Consider the following 14,263-nt stretch of genomic DNA (forward strand, 5'->3'; position numbering starts at 1 on the left):
AAACAAAAATTGTTTATTTATTTTTTTGACAAAAATTCATTTTTCGGTAGCAAATGAAAAAAAGAAAAAAGACATTATTTCATTTCCATGTATGTGCCTGTGATTTTATTTTGAAAGATTTCTACTTCCGCCTTTGGTTACACAACACTGAGTTTACTCAACTGAGCATGATTAAACTTATTAAATATTTATTGTGAGGGAGGTGTGACCAAATGAATGAATATATTTATGTATCATTTATGTACAGTGAAAGTATTCCCAGCGCTTCACTTTTTCCTCATTTTCTTACTGTATGTTACAGCCTTATTTCAAATCGTATGCAATTGATCTCTTTCCTACACAAAATACCGCATAATGACAATGTGACATTTTTCAGTTTTTTGCTAATTTGTGAAAAACAGAAAACTAAGAAACCACATTTACATAAGTATTATATCTCCAACGACGCTTCCTTGGGCTCCTTCTGATTTACAGCGAGAAGTTCTGACCCTGTCGTCTAAAATCAAGAGTTGATCTTTTCAAACACATTCATATTCTGCGCCATTTGTCAACGTTTGGCATCATATGTTCACATGCTGCCCAACATATCCCACACACACGTTCCCTGGAGCGTCTCACCCATGGGTGAGGCGACACCCGCACTTTCATACAACCCAAAAAAATCATCCCCTTCACTTTTTACAGAGGGATTCATTGTTGAAAGCGTATTGGTTCAGTTATTGATCGATTGAATGGTGTTCAGGGCCAATCACAGCCAGCCATTGGACAAAGCCGCCGTACCGAGAAGGTAAACAAAGAGTTAACAGCGATGAGTAAAGTGTAAGTCAGGTGGCAAAAAATGTCCAAAAGTGGCAAAAACATGAGTGAAAAGTGACTAAAATGTGCCAAAAGCAGTCAAGAGTGGCAAAAAAAAATTGACAAAAAAAAAAAGGAAAAAGGTGGTATGAAACGGCAAAAGGTAGCTTAAATTAGCAAAATGTGGCTAACAATAGTGAAAAATGGCAAAAATGTGTTTATTGGGCAAAAGGTAGCTTATTTCTGTGAAAAGAATTGACTAAAATTGGTTAAAAGTGTCAAAAAGAACTTGCAAAAAATAGACAAAAATTTGTAAAAAAAAAAAAAAAAAAGAAGCTAAAATATGAAAAAACAAAGAGGTGTCAAATTCTTTGAAAAAAGGAGCAAAAAAGGGACAAAGGAAGTTGTAAAATGGCCAAAGAAAACGGTAAAAAGGGGTTAAAAAGTGTCTCTCTTAGGGTTTTCTGGGGGAATAATAATTACAATAGTATCACTGATGTAAGAACAGCTTTATCATGGTTTTAGTAAATTAATTTAATAAACTAAATTGGGAGTCAACAGTTGCCCCCTGCGCGTTCCTTAACACAGATAATCAGTGTTATTTCCTAACCTAATAGTAATTATAATTCTATGATTTACTAGTGTGTGTAAAGGCTTCCACAGAGGTGGTAGACTAATAAAAAAAGCATCTTTTCAAATATTTAGCCCATATAAAGTAACTGTGCAGCCCATCAGTCTGAGGTAACAGGGTGTATTTTTGGAGATAAAGGTAAAAAAAAGTGATGATTCATGCATAGCTGCAGAATTAAGTCTAAAACCTGTGTTCACTCTGTGAATGATCGCTGGTCCAATTTTCTGAGACCACAGATGGATTTTTGACTTGGCCTTTGTGTTAAAATTGCAGTCGTGACTATAATGTGACAACACGGCCCTGTGGTAACGTACACTTGATGGCTTTCAGTGGATTAATCAGGCAGATTAAAAGCGTAGCTGTCACAGCTCTGCAGCCCAACTGGCTCTGCTGCTTTTTCACCATCTGGGTCACTCCGACCCGTCGCCCATGGTAACGGCACCCAGCCTCCTCTCTGCCTCTGCCGGTAACCTCCATTTTCACCTCTCGCCTCAACGGCTTCTTTGGTTATAACAAGGGTTTTTTATTTCACTTTGGGATAAGGTCGTTTTGTCTCATGGGAACGCACGTTCACGACTATTAGACGCGTCTCACACGCCCAAAACCAAAGGTGTGATGTCACGCCGAGTCAGGACGAGCTGTTTTTCATTTCAATCATGAGCCAGGATTTATGGTATAGTGGCAATTAAAAAAGAAAAGTTAAGAACTGTTTAAAAAAAGTTAAGCCCCGATAACTCTACAGCCCCACACCCCTCCTGTGCTCTAGTTTGCATTTCTACGTTTAGCGAAAATACAAAAATATGTAAGAAACTGACGATATCCAAGTATTAAGTGACATATATCAGTCTCAACAGGGTCTTCACTTTCAATTGCCTTGATTTTGTGACCAATTTCTATGTAATTAAGTTAAATGTAATGTAATTTCAGAAAAATTGTGTAATAATTTAGATTTTTTTATTTTTTTTCAACAGTTTTAACGCTAAAAATGACTGCAATCATGTGATAAAAATAGCAGGAAAACAGTGAGCCCCTGCACATACTGTTGAGTTTCACTCACACAATGATTAATGTTTTCCCCAAAGGACTGGATTTCACCCCAGGCCTTGAGTTTGACACATGGCCTCATCGGTGGAACCACATTTTGGACCCTAGCAATATTAAACTCTACCGTGCTATGACGCTTATGATAACATAGGCTTAACGGCATCTAACGGGATCTTTAATGCTATAGTTTCCTTTTGCAGGAAATATGATTTTCACCCTTTCCTCATTCCTGTGAATCTTAAATAACTCACGACCTTTAGAGTTGGTTAACAAAAGTTCTCTTTTTAAAACCAAACATTTGCCTTTCAGTGTCCAGACCGTCAATAAAGAGAAACCTGTTGAAAAATTGCTTTATAATAGTCAACAATCCATCTAACAACATTTTAATCTTTAAAGGTTACCTGTAATGAACTTTTATTGGCAAGCTCCATCAAACAATGATATATAATACTAGACTAGAGGTTTTGTTGGGTTATTTTCTTTAAAAGTCCTTTAAGACAGCGATTCTCACCTGGTGGGACGGGACCCAAAGTGAGTCGCGGAGCTGCACTGGGTGGGTCGCGGACATCTGGTGAAAAATAAATAATACTTAATGTCTCTCATGTTGGACTTGTCTTTTATTTTGACAGGCATGCTGTGAAATGCATGTAGCATGGGAAAATATATAGATTTATTCAAATAAAATTAAAGACGATACTGTAATGTGTGTTTTCAACAGCTATTTTGAAAAGCAAAATTCGGTTGGTTGAATTGGTTGGTGAGACCAGTTGAGAACCCCTGCTTTAGGAGGCGCCAGGAGTTAAATCAAGTTGACATTTTGTCAGAAATGCTCGAGTTGTGACACAATCCGTGACCCGACAACAAAAATGAACCACTTCCACCAAGCGGGAGTGGCTAAAGTTTACTAGTAAATGCAGACTACGAGTAACAACGTCAAACTGGTTTCTAATATTTCTCTCGCGTTTACATGGAAATGGCAAAAACGACCCAAAATGTGGTCGTTACCATCTTAAGTGGCGCTGTAATGTTTAATTCTACCTTAGAATTGAACTCAAGCCCTGGAAGAAGTGCCATTTTTCCATATTTAAATCCTTTATTCCCAAAAAAGACAAGGTACTTTAAATTTGTTAAAGATTTCAAATAAAAGACTTCATCAGGAGCTTTTAGATTCTAAACATGGTAACCTAAAACTGCTGTTCTCATCTACTACTGATGTGCCCCAAAAAACACTGTCAAAGAGACAATTCTGATGTTTTCACAGATTACACACATTGTTTTTGAAACAATGGCCATTATTGATAACGCAATGTGCACACATTTTGCGAAGCACAAGTCACATGACCATTTGTCAACAAACGCGTTGTTTGCGATGAAATCAGCAACAATCTTTTTGAGCAGCAATTTCAACCTTCACGAGTCATGCTTTTAAGAAGAAATGCCTGTCGATTTATTGGTCTATGAGGCCTACACTGTCTTTATCATATGATTATTATCGTTATAAATAAAAACTGTATTTATCGTCACCAGCAGCTTATTAAAGTTGAAAAATGTTTGGGGTGCATATTTGGTTCTTGTTCTTTATTGTCAGTTCTTGGTCTTAAAACAGCTTTTAAAGCACTTTTTCTCTTCCATAATGAACTTTTACTGTCAGTCCCGGACTTTTTTTTATTTTTCCTTATTAGGAAATGAGTAAACGTAGCACATGCCTGTGTGTGTGTGTGTGTGTGTGTGTGTGTGTGTGCACGCAGCCAGGAAAGTGTCATTCTGAAGGATCTCATTCTAACAATTGAAGTGTGATTTCTGGCTTCAGGGTTTGAGATCTGAGAGGTTTTAGAAAGAAAAAAAAAATATATATATATATATATTATATATAAAAATCAGCCTGTGGTAAAAAAGGAAAAGGGAAATCGTTTTCACCCAGAGGTCAGTCAGGGAATTGAACCTAGTTACAGATGAAAATGAGATATCACTCTGGCCTTTTTAACTGTCACCTGCCAATTCAGACACTGTGATACAAAAGATGGCAATTAAACACTGCAGAGAAAAGAAAAGTCCATAGTTTGATATGATGAGCTGAGTATAAGGGGAGGAAAACTTCCTTTCAGTTTGAGAAGTGGACCGTATGTGTGAGATTGGCTGGCTTTAGCTCTGCATGAAAGTATTTATTAACTGTTCTAATTTTAAACTGCATGTAAATCAGAGAGAATTGGGCACACGCCACAAACAACAAAGTGTGTGTGTGTGTGTGTGTGTGCGCGTGTTTACTGCCAGCTCTGTTCTGAGAACAAACCTGGCAGCTCTCCTCTGTCGATGGCACAAGCAAACTTTGTGAATTTTAAATAAGAAGGCGTTGAATGTTGAAATGTCAACCTGCACCCGCCCCCCCCCCCCCCAACGCCTCCTCTTTACTCTGTGTCTCTGTGGGCAGGCAGTGAGCGATGGAGCAGCAGGTATGAGGATAAGGAGCCAAACAAGGCAACGTGCCATGTGGACGTGAAGAAGAAGAAGAAAATCAGGGCTTTTTCCACTCCAACGCAATTCCACAGATAAAGCGGCGTGTTATCAGCAAACACAATCACCTTGTAAGCCTTTGAGTTCTACAAAACGCCCTGGATGCTTCTTTAGACTTTTTTTTTTTTTTTCCTGAAAGTAGAAAGTTCTGGATAATCTACGGCATTTTTTGATCTTTTAAAGTTGCTGGAGACGAAACTAACACTTTTTAAACTGTAGCTGTGGTCCTGTTAGGCAATCTCAATGTAAACACTGGTATGAAAAAGGATACGTTTCCTCGGAGATGTGTTTAGTGGCAGGGGCCTTCATTCATTTGAGGACCTTTGCATCCAGTTTAATTTACAGCAATCATCTTTTTTTTCTTTTATTTACATTAAGAACCACCATGAAAACATGACGGAGTACCTTGGCAGTCCCCTTTACAGCCACATCCCTGTTAACGTTTGTAGATGGTACATGTGGATTAAAAGGTGTCATTTCTAAAATGTACTCTCACTTTTTGGGACAGACTTATGTACCATTGCTCTTAGAGCCGAGATGGACGTCAGATATTTCAAACTTTCCCTGTGGACTTTGACTGGCACACTGTGTGGGACACTGTACTCTGTTCCTCGAAAAATCCAGATCACCAACAGATACATCTGAACTTTTTACATAGGACGTACTTGACACCACGTAGACTATTTTCCATGAAGTGTAAGCCAGATCCAACCTGCACTTTGTGCCATGATGGCGTGGTGGGGACCTACTTCCACATGGTTTGGGAGTGCCCAGGGGTTGCTCGGTTTTTGGGAGATGGTGGCTGGTTCCCTGCTCTCCCCTGGTTCCCTGCTCTCCCTGGTCCTTCTTCTGAATGACTTTTCTCTGCTTGGACTGAACAGCGCAAAACAAAGAGTCCTTTTGGCGGGACTTACGGCTGCCAAAAAGATGGTCGCCACAAGGTGGAAGCCCCCTCACTTGCTGTCTCGTCGACGGTGGATCATGACATTTATTGACATTGCTTACCTGGAGCTCTCCGCCGCGCGGATGCATGGCGCTAGGGTGGGCACCACCAATATGTGGGACAGTGCAATTAAAGAACTTAAGTCATCCCTTCTTTAAGTTTAGTTTTTGTTTGAGTGCAGATTGTGTGTTTCATCATGTAGTGTTCTCGTTGCCCTGGACTTGTGTATGTGTATGTTTATGTTGTGTGTAATTTTGTTGTTGTTTGAAAATTAATTAAAAAAAATTGATAAAAAAAAAAAAATTAAAAAAAAAAAAACTGTAGCTGTGTTTCATCCAAAGGTGGTTCTCATCCGCTACAGATGCCAACGTGACCCCATAACACTGACAACGAGATGTTTTGGTGTTTTTAATGGATTGAAAAACAAAACAAAACAATTGCGGATATTTTTTTGGCACACTCCGTACTATACACTACAAACATATACTGTCTACTATACTGTATACTTCCCAAGATGCATTTCAAACCTACTGTTAATTCTCCACCTTTGGAAGTTCTGAAAACATTTTAAGTGAGAAAGTGACCAAGTAGAATATCAACATGTGGTCATTTGATCCATAAAACTCAGAGAAACAAATTTAATTCCGACATTTCGGAGATTTTCGGAGACCCACCATTGTGCTTAGGGTTGTGTATTTCCTGGCATCTGGCGATAAGATTCGAATCCTGATACTGTACATAAGTCACTATATGATACGATATATCCCAATATTAAAGTATAACTTGATTGTTGCAATTTTTTTTTGATATATATGACTTAAGAAACAACTCATCTAAATGTGTAAACCTTCATGAGAACATAATGTATGAAATATATTTTATACTCAAACATTAGCTTTAACATGTGCCAACAAATTAAAATAAAAAAAACACAATATGTCTGTGACTTTTAACCAACTTAACTTTAGTGTAACTTAACTGAGGTATATGCCTAGAACAACAAATAAATGCAGAAAGTTAGTACTTTCTTTTCAGATTTTATTGAAAAAGCACAAGCTGGTCAACATGCCCATGTTTCAGTTCACTTCTTTGGTGCAGTTACAATGCCTCCTGCAGTGGAAAAGACTTTCCTGGTTAAATAAAGGTTCGAATAAATAAAACAAATGAAAAAAAAATCGATATGAATGCATTTTGAATTGATGCGAGAATCAGACAACATGATATCGCGGTAAATCGCCGAATCGATTTTTTTCAACACCCCTAATTGTGCTACTGACAAAACTTTCCGGTTGACTTCAAAACAAGAGCCCTATTTACCAATGTGCGAGAAAACTAATGGAAAACAAGAAGAGATGCTTTTGTTTTGAAAAGGGGATGTTTGACCCTTAGACTGAAGCCGGTCCCAGGATTATTTTCCAATCCGCTCGCAATGCATCATGGGACGGTTGAGTATGACTAGTGCATACATCAAAAACGTCCAAAATAGTACACATCTGGGTATTTCTCGCATATTCAATCATTTATTCTATCTAATGTGAACACACTACATAGTTATTTTGACGACTGTTCGAACACAGCCACTGTCTTCCCGGTCTGGTGAGGAAACACAAGAAATCACAGAAAGAAGGAAGTAAAAAGACGTACTAATTATCAGAAAAAAGTTACCTGGAACATTCTACGTGATTCCCATGGAACTTTTTTTAACCGAGTTTCAAGTCACATGACCAATTGTCAACAAAGCCAATGTTTGTGAAAAATTTGTAAGCGGCAATTTCAACCTTCTCATTTGTTTTGTAAGTAAATTCTCCCTTTTTTTTGTAAGAAATGCCTTCAATGTTATTGATTATGTCTTTATCTGTGTTATTAAAACACAAGGGAATACAATAATAAATTATACATTAGCAAAGAGTTACTAAAGAACTACTGTGAGTATCAACAGGTAGGTGACCGGGGAGAAACCACCTTTAGCCACAGTTAGCATAACTCTAGCCTGGAAATTAGCATTGATGGAGGTTATATAAATACACTTAATAACATTATGAAGGCCAGGCCACACAGTTTATACCTCAGGTCCTCCAGGACCCAAGGCCGACCATCTAATCAACGCTATGGTCGTCAACGACAGAAAGGTAGCATGGAAATATTCCAATTGTAAGGATTTTCCTCCCCATAATTGTTAGGGAATCTCAATCCAATATTAATCAGTCCAATATCAGGGGGAAAAAGCAAACGAGTATCAGATTATATCGTCCTACGTCTAAAATCCAGACTCTGCTCCAGAACTTCTATCCAACAGTTTCTGTCCAGTTGTTTTCATTGGATTTATCAAGATTATGTTTCAGGGTCTCCTAATTTATTTTATTCAATTGTAGAATATTCTTAAATTTAAGGTGAAAATGTATGTAACCTGATTATAATAAATCAGTCAGTATTTTTCATACCTACTGTCGCCGACTATTGTTCCTTTTCAAGCCTTTCTAACGTTCCACACTACAAATAAGCAAAACACGTGCGATCTGTGCTGATATCGTATCGGATCAACATCAGTATCAGCCAATACTCAATGATGCAACTGTAACGGAGGAAAGAATAAGAAGAATTAAAAAAAAAAAAGAGTTGTATCGACACACCCCTAATAAATATTGTTAATTCTTTTACGTCCAACTGTTCCAGGAGAACATTTGGAAGTCATCATCTCAGGAGTTCTGCTGCTACCAACAGTGGAAAATGGAAACAAGCCTGCAGCGTCTCATTCCAGCCAACCACACAACTCCGTAACATCACACAAGTTGGCAACCCAAAAGTGAAGATGAACAATGTAACACTGTACGAAAAAGAAGAAGAAAAAAGAAAAATCACCAAATAATGACCTGGCACAGAATAGCTATTAAAAAAACAAAACAGTGTGAAATAAAACCAGCTTGTTCTCACACACACACCACACACACACACACACTGAGCCCTCATGAATCTACTTGGTGACTCACTGTTATTCTGATCATTAGTGTTTACATGTCTGAGCTCTCTGCTCACCCTGTAAAAACCATCTGATGGATGCATGCATGTCTGACCAGTGCTTGTTTTTATTACAGTAATCAATTTACATAAAGAATACACAACTTTTTAAAATGGAATATTATTATTATTATTATTATTATTATTATTATTATTATTTTATATATATAATTACATGAGTTACTATGTTGAAAACCTTGGGTTAGATCAGAGGTAGTTAAACTTCTATCACAGCAGGGGCAACAAAATATGTTTGTTTGGTCAACATTCATGTCAGCATTTAGAATATGACCAATCTGAGCATTAACACAAGGAAAACAACATTTTTATAGTAATTTTGTCTGTCATTCTGTCATTCTGTGTATGTTTGTTGTTGTCTTGCTTGTTCTGAGGCATTTTTGTGCATTTCTTTTTGTGTATTTTTCCTGTAACATGTGTGTTTTTTTGGAGTCCTATTGTGAATTTATGTTTTTTTTAAAGTACATTTTTTGTGCATTTCTGTTGTTGTTGTTGTGCTTCTTTGTTAGTGCTGTGGGTTAGTTTTTCTTGTCTTTTTGCATACTTTTGTGGTCAATTTCTGTAATTTTGTCATTTTGTGTATTTTTTGTTGTTGGTTTGTGTTATTTGGAGTCATTTTATGTATTACTATTGTCTGTTTGTTCATTTTTGTATTAGTTTTTGTTGTGTTTTTGGAGTATTTTCTGTGCTTTTCTTGTCTTTTACTGTATTTTCCTGCAATTTCTCACAAACAATTCCACAATATTCCTCTAAATTACACAAAAATTGGTAACAAAATCAACATTTTTTTTTTAAGTGAATTGAACAAATATTGAAAAACTTGGGCACAGTCATTTTAAAGTTGTAATTAAAATTGTAACGGCTCACCTGAGGTCAAAATGGTCCATATTTGGCCCCTCAACTGAGTTTGATAGCCCTGGTTGAGCCCGATGGAGCCCCCGTGTTGCCATGACGAGTGAAGCACGAGGTACAAAGAGGAAGTTGTTGGTTTAGGCAAAGCGATGCAGCCACTGACCTAGATTTGAAGGAGTTTTAGATTTATTCACTCATGTGCTACTCGCTATTCTTTCTTTGGCTTTCATCATCTTATTTACTGTACAGAGCAGGCATGCGACACACTGCAAGCTAAGGGTTTCTGGGTTAGCACCAGGCAGTAGATGATGATTATAATGGAGCTAATGCACAGTTGCAGACACTAATGGTAATGCGGTGTTTATCACGATTCTCTCAGCGGCACAGAGAACTGCTAGACCACCACGAAATGTCACTTCTGGTGACTTTGTAACAACCTACAAACACATGGAACCACTCAGGTCATTGGCTTGTGCTGCACTATGACACAGACAGATCCATTCACTGCAAATTAATCAAGAGTTGTTTTTTAAATTCCTTCTCAAATCTAACCTGTTTCCACTCAGCTTTTAACATTTGACATCCACTAACTCACGCCTGTTTCCTGTCTTTTTTTTTTTTTTTTTTTTTACAGCTGTTCTTTCTTTATTCTGGTTTATAATTCTCTGTTTTTTTCTGTTTAACCTGTAAAGTGTCTTGGAGTTTCTAGAAAAGTGCTTTTAAATAAAATGTATTGTCATTTTTTCTCAAAGATTTGTGAAATAGTTGTAAAATGGAATTTTAAAGCAATTAAAACAAAAACAAAAAAAAAAGACTACAACTCTGCAGAGCTTGTAATTTGACACCAGCTTCACTGCCTTCTAGCTAATGCTGCAGATCAGACACAATAAACACTATTTTTTTTTTTGCTCTCTGCAGGCTCAATCCAAGTCATTCTACAGTTTCATGACAGCACATGTATGAGGAATCCTTTTTATTGCTAAGAATTACAACATAAAATGGTTTGATAGGTGTAGAAACAGCTGCAGCACAGACACACACACACACACACACACACACACAGCAGCTGTAGAGTCCAGATGAAGAGGTCATAGTCAAACTATGTCAGGTAACAAATACAGGCAAAGCTTGTTTTGAGGAAGTAACCACTACCTTAAAATATAATAAAAAACACTTTCTAAAAGAGCTCTAAACAGTCCAAACATGACTTTGGAAAAGAAATGTTTAGAGTTCAACACTGATGGTTTTCTTTCCGGTCTCAATGTGACGGAAATAAATTAGTATTTTCCAAATAAAAACACACACACACAAAAAAAATGGTGAATGTTAAAGTGTGTGTGCACAGAATTTACCCAAACACATTTTTAACAAACGGAAAAAAAAAATCTGAATTTCACACCTCATCAACACATCCACGTGTCTATCGCTATTTCAAAAATACCAACAGGATCTCAGTGGAAATTAAACACACACACACACACACTTTAATGCTAGCTTCTACAGCTAACTGCAGTGCCAAAAAGTGTAGTAATACCTGACTGAACACAGCTGGGCCCAGTGGCTGAGTTCAAAATGACACACTTCGTACTATACGCTACAAACTCAATGAGTATATAATGTCTACTATATATTATAAGTATGATAGGATGGTGAGCGTTCCACTCAAGTATACTTCCAAGTTTCCCAAGATGCATTTCAAACCTATGACGACAAAAACCCAAGCACACTGAGACTAAATATCTGTTAATTCTCCACCTTTGAAAGTTCTGAAAACATTTTAAACGAGAAAGTGAAGAAGTAGAATATCAACATGTGCTCATTGATCCATAAAACTCACAGAAACACATTTCATGCCGACATTTCAGAGATTTTCGGAGACCTCCATAGTGCGACTGACAAAACTTCTAACTAACTTCAAAACAAGAGCCCTACTTACAAAAGTGTTAAAAAACCAATGGAAGACAAGAAGAGATGCTTTTATTTTGAAAAGGGGATGTTTGATTTTTAGCTTGAAGCCGGTCCCAGGACGATTTTACGTTCCGCTCACAATGCATCATGGATTGGTTGAGTATGACTAGTGTGCCCACCGTGCATACTTCAAAAATGTCCTGATATACTATACATATGGGTATTTCTTGTGTACTCAATCATACAATCTAATGTGAACACACTACATACGTACTATTCATACAAAGTCCCACAGACGGATACAATGGAGTGTTTTTTCCTTCGTTCCCTGTGATATCTTCTCACTCTGCTAAACATTCAATGTCAGCCAGATTCAGATTTTTCCATCGAACCTCCAAAATAAACATACGCCATTGTTTTGCCACATCTTTCAAGTTGGTCAAAATACCAGAAATGTGTTGGGAAGTCACTTTGGCAGAGTTTTTAGTGGCAAACACAGAAAATCCTGGTCAGAAGGAAGTAAAGACACCTCTATGCATCCATCTACGGGACTCCACATCCCACAATGCAATACGCAAAACTTTTCCGAAATGATCTTCAATTTGTTGATTTGAGGCCTACACTGTCTTTAGCTGTCCTAAATATATCGACTTTAGCAGCTTTAAATTATCTCTCTCCTTCCTTTTATTTTGTCCTTTTATTTAGTTTAATCATTGTTTTGCTCAGATTGGTCAGTTTAGCAGGTGTCGGAAGCAACGGGAAGTAAGAGCAGTTTAAGCCATTGGTTTAAATCAGCCGTTGGCTATAATCTTGCATATCTATTTATGTTCATTAGTATGTATTGCCCCTGTTTTAAATAAATAAACTCAAACTCAAGGTTTCAAAATAAAGGTATAAAGAGAATAGAACTAAATCCTGACTAAAAAAAATTCCTGTCATCGAGTATTAAAACAAAAGAACATGGTTCAACACTGTTCTCACAAAGGTACATTTAGCGTGTAACACATTGTAGGCCAGAAAAACAGGTGAATATGTATGATTTACAAGAGTTTAATCTGTTTTTATGGTATAATATTGGTCATCATCTGATCTAGACTTTACCAGAGACACGATGACGCATTACTCAGCCGCAGACAAGTACACCGAAGGCCAAATATCACAGAAAGAGTAAGTGTTATTGAGTCTGTGACGTGCAGAGAGAAATGGCAGGTGAACATTTCCGTTTCTCCAGCAGGTCCCTTCATGCCCTGTCGTTAAATGCAGGGCGGCGGGTCGTAGGAATAGTTTGCAGGTTCATTGCAGCACGACTGGTTTCACGAATTGATTCTGTGGAGGCGGTGTAATGACGCTGGAGGCGCGGGGTAGGGAGACATCATTTAAACGGGCCATGAAAAGCCCACACATGGCTTTACGCGTCATGACGGAGGACTGTCGATCAACGAATGAACATTCTCATTTTCTACACCATTTGTAGCTAATGAGCTTTTGTAGTCGCATGGATCAAAAAAAAAAAAAAAGGACTTTCTTTGTATAAAATATGTTGTATATGAATATGTGTTACAGAGTAGCCAGGATTAGCGCAGTATTTGTGTGATAATTCCCAGCAAGTTCTTTTTTTTGTCTTGGTTTTAAATAATATGTTAAGGTTTAATTTACTCCGACAACCATTTTTCAGGAAATGTACTTTGATCTCCCGACATGTTTCCACTGTCAACTGCCAGTCTCCTTCAAAGGCGTCTGCTGATCGCTTTGATGTGTCTTTGACATCCGCATAATTATTCAAGCAAGTTCTTTTTGTCTGCAAGTGTCCTTGACTTCCGAATTATTACACAGAAGTCGTATTGTTAAAAAAATACAGTAGAGTATAAAAATTGAATAATTAAACATGTTATTGTAATTTTTGTATTTATTATTCTTTTTCAAAATAAAACACCACACACAATCTCAAGCATCTGTATTCTATACTTTCACTTTCTCAAATATAAATTTAGTTTAAAAAAAAAATACAGTATAAAAATGAAACAATTAAATAAAAAAAGTAAAAATAATATTTTTGGAATAGGTTTAATAATTATTATTTTTCAAATTAAAAACACCGTACACAATCTCAAGCAATTGTATTCTAAACTTCACTCACTTCCTCAAATATAAATCTAGTAAAACAAAAAAAAAAACACTACAGTATAAAAAATATCTATCATCTCGCAACACTAGATCACAAACATGATCAAAAAGTTGAGTTTAAAGCACATCAAAGCGATCAGCAGACACCTCTGAAGAAGACTGGCAGTTGACAGTCAAAACATGTCAGGAGATCAAAGCAAATTTCCTGAGAAAAAGAAGTTGTCTGAATAAATGAAACCTTAACATATGCAAGAAAGTGAAAGTATAAAATACACTTGTTTGAGAATATATGCGGTGTTTTAATTTGGAAAATTAAAGCTCTTTGAGCTTTTCAGCCGCTTCCTGCACTGTATATCCATTTCTGTGACATTATGTGTATTGTTTTTTAACTGTGCAAAATAATAAAAACTAAATCTAACATT

Source organism: Gouania willdenowi, chromosome 18 (genome assembly GCF_900634775.1).
Source record: "Gouania willdenowi chromosome 18, fGouWil2.1, whole genome shotgun sequence".
Taxonomy (NCBI): Eukaryota; Metazoa; Chordata; class Actinopteri; order Blenniiformes; family Gobiesocidae; genus Gouania; species Gouania willdenowi.